Raw genomic sequence first — 6,690 nt, forward strand, 5'->3', positions numbered from 1 at the left:
GTCTGAGGTCCTAAAATATCGATCGGGTGTGAGCATAGAGGAACACATATAACTAGCACATCAACTATATTTTCTTTTTTTTTCATTCATTTTTTTCATTCTCATAATTTTAATTTTTTTATCCAAACACAAAATTTTGAAAATAAAAGAATTTCAATTGAAGTATTTGAAATTCTTAGAATTTAAAATCTCTCAGAATTTTAAATTTCTCCATCCAAACACATTCTAAGGGAAATGGCTGCACCTAATTTCACCTACGAAAGCTTGTGCATCCAATACCCTGATGAGGATGTCCCATATGTTCTTAAAACTGGACTGATCCATTTGCTTCCAAAGTTTCATGGCCTTGCAGGTGAAGACCTGCACAAACATCTGAAAGAATTTCATATTGCCTGCTCCACCATGAAACCCCCAGATGTCCAAGAGGATCACATATTTTTGAAGGCTTTTCCTCATTCTTTAGAGGGAGTGGCAAAGGACTGGCTGTATTACCTTGCTCCAAGGTCCATCACGAGCTGGGATGACCTCAAGAGAGTATTCTTAGAAAAAATGTTCCCAGCTTCCAAGACCACGACCATCAGAAAGGATATTTCAGGTATTAGACAACTCAGTGGAGAGAGCCTATATGAATACTGGGAGAGATTTAAAAAACTATGTGCCAGTTGCCTTCACCATCAGATTTCGGAGCAGCTTCTTCTCCAATATTTTTATGAAGGACTCAGTAACATGGACAAAAGTATGATAGATGTTGCCAGTGGTGGAGCCCTTGGAGACATGACCCCTGCTGAAGCCAAAAATTTAATTGAGAAGATGGCTTCCAACTCCCAACAGTTTAGTGCCAGAAATGATGCTATAGTCATTAGAGGAGTGCATGAAGTAGCCACGAATTCATCTACAACAGCTGAAACCAAGAAGCTTGAAGGTAAACTAGATGCCTTAGTTAACCTGGTAACCCAGCTAGCCTTGAATCAGAAATCTGTACCTGTCACAAGAGTCTGTGGTTTATGCTCCTCTGCCGACCACCACATAGACCTTTGCCCTTCCATGCAGCAACCTGGAGCAATTGAGCAGCCTGAAGCTTATGCTGCAAACAATTACAATAGACCTCTTCAACCTCAACAGCAAAATCAACCACAGCAGAATAATTATGACCTCTCCAGCAACAGATACAATCCCGGATGGAAGAATCACCTTAATCTCAAATGGTCTAGCCCTCAACAACAACAACAGCAGCCTGCTCCTTCCTTCCAAAATGTTGCTGGCCCAAGCAGACCATACATTCCTCCACCAATCCAACAACATCAACAGCCCCAGAAACAGCAAAAAGTTGAGGCTCCTCCGCAACCTTCCCTCAAAGAACTTGTGAGGCAAATGACTATACAAAACATGCAGTTTCAACAAGAGACCAGAGCCTCCATTCAGAGCTTAACTAACCAGATGGGAAAATTGGCTACACAATTAAATCAACAACAGTCCCAGAATTCTGACAAGCTGCCTTCTCAATCTGTCCAGAATCCCAAAAATGAGAGTGCCATTTCATTGAGGTCGGGAAAGCAATGTCAAGGACCTCAACCAGTAGCACCTTCCTCATCTGCAAATGAACCTGCCCAACTTCACTCTACTCCAGAAAAAGATGATGACAAAAATTTAAAGAGTAAGTTACCTAACAATTTCTGTGCAGGTGAATCTTCCACTGGTAATTCTGATTTGCAGAAGCAGCATATCCCTCTTCCATTCCCTCCAAGAGCAGTTCCCAAAAAAAAATGGAAAAGGCAGAGAAAGAGATCTTGGAAACATTTAGAAAAGTAGAGGTAAACATACCTCTGCTGGATGCAATAAAGCAAATTCCAAGATATGCTAAATTCTTGAAGGAGTTGTGCACTAATAAGCGGAAGCTTAAAGGAAGTGAACGAATTAGCATGGGAAGAAATGTCTTCGCATTGATTGGTAAATCTGTACCCCAAATCCCTGAAAAATGTAAAGATCCAGGTACATTCAGCATACCTTGTATTATAGGGAATAGTAAGTTTGACAATGCCATGCTAGATTTAGGAGCTTCTGTTAGTGTTATGCCTCTGTCTATTTTTAATTCTCTATCTCTAGGTCCCTTACAGTCAACTGATGTGGTAATTCATTTAACTAATAGAAGTGTTGTCTATCCTGCTGGTTTCATAGAAGATGTCTTAGTTAGAGTTGGTGAACTGATTTTCCCTGTTGATTTTTATATTTTGAATATGGAGGAGGGATTTTCTCAAGGATCAGTCCCCATCATTCAAGGCAGACCCTTTATGAAAACTGCTAGAACTAAGATAGATGTATATGCAGGCACACTATCTATGGAGTTTGGTGATATAACTGTTCATTTTAATATTCTAGATGCTATGAAACACCCATCTGAAGATCTTTCTGTATTTTGTGCTGAAATAATTGATCATGTTGTTGATGAATACATGACTGATCTTTATTCTAATCTGCAAGCCTCTCACTCTTCATGCATTGAGTTTGAAATTGTACTTGATCATAGATCTGAATTTAATGTTGAGAGTGCATCTGAAATTGATATTGATTGCATGTCTGGTGGTGTTTTACCTCTTGAGATTGATTTTATAGAGTCAGATAGAACTAACCATGTTTCAAGAAGTACACATACCTCTGACTTTCTTTATGAGGTACAGGCTGAGAAACCATCTCCTTCTACCATTATCCAGCCGGCCACACCAGAACTGAAGCCTCTGCCATCAAATTTAAAATACGCTTACTTGGATGATAGCAAAAGTTTTCCAGTAATTATATCTGCATCCCTTGCTGGTGAGCAAGAGGAGAAGTTTTTATCTGTTCTCAAGAAGCATAAGAAGGCTATAGGCTGGACCCTGGCGGACATTCCTGGTATTAGCCCATCCACATGTATGCATCGAATAAATTTAGAGGATGGAGCTAAACCAGTAAGACAGCCACAGAGAAGACTCAACCCGGTGATTCTTGATGTAGTGAAGAAGGAGATAACCAAGCTTTTGCAAGCTAGAATCATTTATCCTATCTCCGACAGCCAATGGGTGAGTCCCGTCCAGGTAGTCCCGAAGAAAACCGGCCTCATCGTGATAAAAAATGAGAAGGAGGAGCTGATTCCAACTCGAGTGCAGAACAGTTGGAGAGTCTGCATCGACTATAGGAGGCAGAACCAGGTTACCAAAAAGGACCATTTTCTCCTGCCATTCATTGACCAGATGCTTGAACGCCTGGCTGGTAAATCTCACTACTGTTTCCTTGATGGTTTTTCTGGTTATATGCAAATCACTATTGCTCCTGAGGATCAGGAAAAAACCACATTCACCTGCCCCTTTGACACTTTTGCCGATAGGAGGATGCCTTTCGGCCTGTGCAATGCCCCTGGTACCTTCCAGCGGTGCATGATCAGTATTTTCAGTGATTTTTTAGAAAATTGCATAGAGGTGTTTATGCATGATTTCACTGTATATGGATCCTCTTTTGATGTCTGTTTAGATAGTCTGGAAAAGGTTTTGAATAGATGCATTGAAACTAACCTTGTTCTAAATTTTGAAAAATGTCATTTTATGGTTGAGCAAGGTATAGTTTTAGGCCTCATTATTTCCAATAAGAACATTGAAGTAGATCCTGCAAAAATTTATGTTATATCACAATTGCCTTACCCTTCTTGTGTGCGAGAGGTGCGATCTTTTCTTGGTCATGCAGGATTCAACAAGCGCTTTATAAGAGATTTTAGCAAAGTAGCCCTCCCATTATCCAACTTGTTGCAAAAGGAGGTGGAGTTTGACTTTAATGATAAATGCAGAGAGGCTTTTGATTGCCTCAAAAGAGCACTGACTACCACCCCCATCATCCAGGATCCCGACTGTACAACCCCTTTTGAGCTTATGTGTGACGCATCAAATTATGCATTGGGGGTTGTCCTTGCTCAGAAAATTGATAAATTGCCCAGGGTGATATATTATGCTTCTAGGACTTTAGATGCTGCCCAAGCGAATTATACTACTACTGAGAAAGAGCTGCTAGCCATAGTTTTTGCTCTTGAAAAATTTCAATCTTATTTGCTTGGTACCTGCATTATTGTTTATACTGACCATGCAGCTCTAAAGTACTTGTTGAAGAAGGCTGATTCTAAGCCTAGGTTGATCCGATGGATGCTCTGGCTCCAAGAGTTTGACTTGGAGATTCGTGATAGGAGCAGAGCACAAAATTTAGTTGCAGATCATTTGAGTCGGATTGAACGTGTGTCTGATGCGGATTCCCCCATTCGGGATGATTTCCCGGATGATCATTTGTATATACTGTATAGTATTTTTGATTCTCTTTCTACTCCCTGGTTTGCTAACATTGTCAATTATTTAGTTGCTTCTGTTTTTCCTCCCTTAGCATCTAAGGCCCAAAAAGATAAAATTAAAAGTGATGCTAAGCATTTTATTTGGGATGACCCCTACTTGTGGAAATTGTGCAGTGATTATCAGGTCATTAGACGGTGCATTCCAGATCATGAGACTGACTCAGTCCTGCAGTTTTGTCATTCTTCCGCACCGGGAGGTCATCTGGGTGTTCAAAGGACAGCTCGCAAAGTGCTTGATTGTGGCTTTTATTGGCCCACCATCTTTAAGGATGCGTGGAAGATTTGCAGCACTTATGAGCAGTGTCAGAGAGCAGGAAGTACACTTACATGGCGACAACAAATGCCTCAGCAACCTATGCTATTCTGTGAGGTGTTTGATGTCTGGGGTATAGATTTCATGGGCCCTTTTCCTGTCTCTTTTGGTTATGTTTACATTCTCCTTGCAGTTGACTATGTTTCAAAATGGGTGCAAGCCAAGCCCACTAGAACTAATGATGCTAAGGTTGTTGCCGATTTTGTCAGATCTAATATGTTTTGCAGGTTTGGAGTACCTAAAGCAATCGTTAGTGATCAAGGAACCCATTTTTGCAATCAATTATGCTACCACCAAGAAAGAAATGTTAGCAATTGTCTATGCACTTGAAAAATTCAGATCTTACTTGGTGGGATCAAAAGTCATCATTTACACTGATCATGCAGCAATTAAATATTTTCTCAACAAGGCTGATTCTAAACCTCGACTGATAAGATGAATTATGTTGCTTCAAGAATTTGATTTGGTTATCCGAGATAAAAAAGGATTTGAAAATGTTGTAGCGGACCACTTATCATGATTGGTTAATGAGGAAGTCACTTCAAAAGAAGCATAAATCAGAGATGAATTCCCTGATGAATCCATGTTCATGGTGAATGAAAGACCTTGGTTTGGTGATTTGGCCAACTTCAAAGCAGCGGGAATCATTCCGAAGGACCTGACTTGGCAGCAAAGGAATAAATTCCTTCATGATGCTCGATTTTACATATGGGATGATCCATACTTGTTCAAGATAGGAGCTGACAATCTTCTCAGAAGATGTGTGACAAAGGAGGAGGCCAAGAACATATTATGGCATTGTCACAACTCACCATGTGGCGGCCATTATGGTGGAGATAAGACAACAACCAAGGTCCTACAATCTGGGTTTTTTTGGCCAACATTATTCAAGGATGCTCACCTGCATGTGTTGAAATATGATCAATGTCAGAGGATGGGAGGGATTTCTACAAGAAATGAAATGCCTCTGCAGAATATTATGGAGGTTGAAGTCTTTGATTGTTGGAGAATAGACTTTGTAGGTCCCTTTCCTTCATCCTTTGGCAATGAATATATCTTGGTAGTTGTAGATTATGTGTCTAAATGGGTTGAAGCAGTGGCTTCCCCAAAGAATGATGCCAAGACCGTAGTTAAATTCTTGAAGAAAAATATCTTTGCTCGGTTTGGGGTGCCTAGGATAATAACCAGTGATGGAGGAACTCATTTTTGCAATGATCAGCTGCAGAGAGTGTTGAGGCATTACAATGTAACACATAAGGTAGCATCACCTTACCATCCTCAAACCAATGGTCAAGCTGAAGTGTCTAATAGGGAATTAAAGAAGATCTTAGAAAAGACAGTGACTTCGACTCGAAAGGATTGGTCACTTAAACTGGATGACGCGTTGTGGGCATATCAAACTACATTCAAGACTCCTATAGGCCTATCCCCATTCCAACTGGTTTATGGCAAATCTTGCCACCTACCAGTGGAAATGGAGCATAAGGCATACTGGGCCTTAAAATTTCTGAATTTTGATGAAGCTGCATCCAGAGAGCGAAGAAAGCTACAACTCTTGGAATTGGAAGAAATGAGACTGACTGCAAATGAATCCTCAAGGCTGTATAAAGAGAGGGTCAAAGCCTATCTGATGTAAACCCATTTGCACAAGGGTTGAAGATGGATCTTCAAAGGTTTTTCTTTCTTTTTTTATGAAATTTATTGAACAAGAGAGAAAGTGACAAGTTTATGGAGGGTTGAATGTAAGGTATTTGGTTCAAAGTTTGAATGTGTTTGGATGGAAAATGAAGATAATAACAATGGTGTTCAAGTAGGATTAAAGAATGAAGGTTTAGAAAGATGAAGAAGGAGAATGAAGAAGGGGGTTGGAAGAATCACTCCTCCGGAATTGGTGCCACACACAAGGTGATGTTCCTTGATAAACCAATTTCTTGAATCACTCAAGTAACTAAGGAGATTCACTCTCACACTTTAGAAGGTGATTAAAACTCAAATTCAAGGTCTATTTTTTTAGAAA

The 6,690-nt window shown here is 40.1% G+C and overlaps 1 non-coding gene across 1 annotated transcript; it reads right to left on the reverse strand.

Annotated features, from left to right (window-relative positions):
* Positions 1-573: 573 nt before the first annotated feature.
* Positions 574-680, reverse strand: LOC113001284 (small nucleolar RNA R71). Its single transcript, XR_003266603.2, has one exon. It is a non-coding gene; the product is annotated as a small nucleolar RNA R71 (small nucleolar RNA).
* Between the last annotated feature and the right edge of the window lie 6,010 nt (positions 681-6,690).

The sequence above is a fragment of the Glycine max genome, chromosome 3 (assembly GCF_000004515.6).
Source record: "Glycine max cultivar Williams 82 chromosome 3, Glycine_max_v4.0, whole genome shotgun sequence".
Lineage (NCBI taxonomy): Eukaryota > Viridiplantae > Streptophyta > Magnoliopsida > Fabales > Fabaceae > Glycine > Glycine max.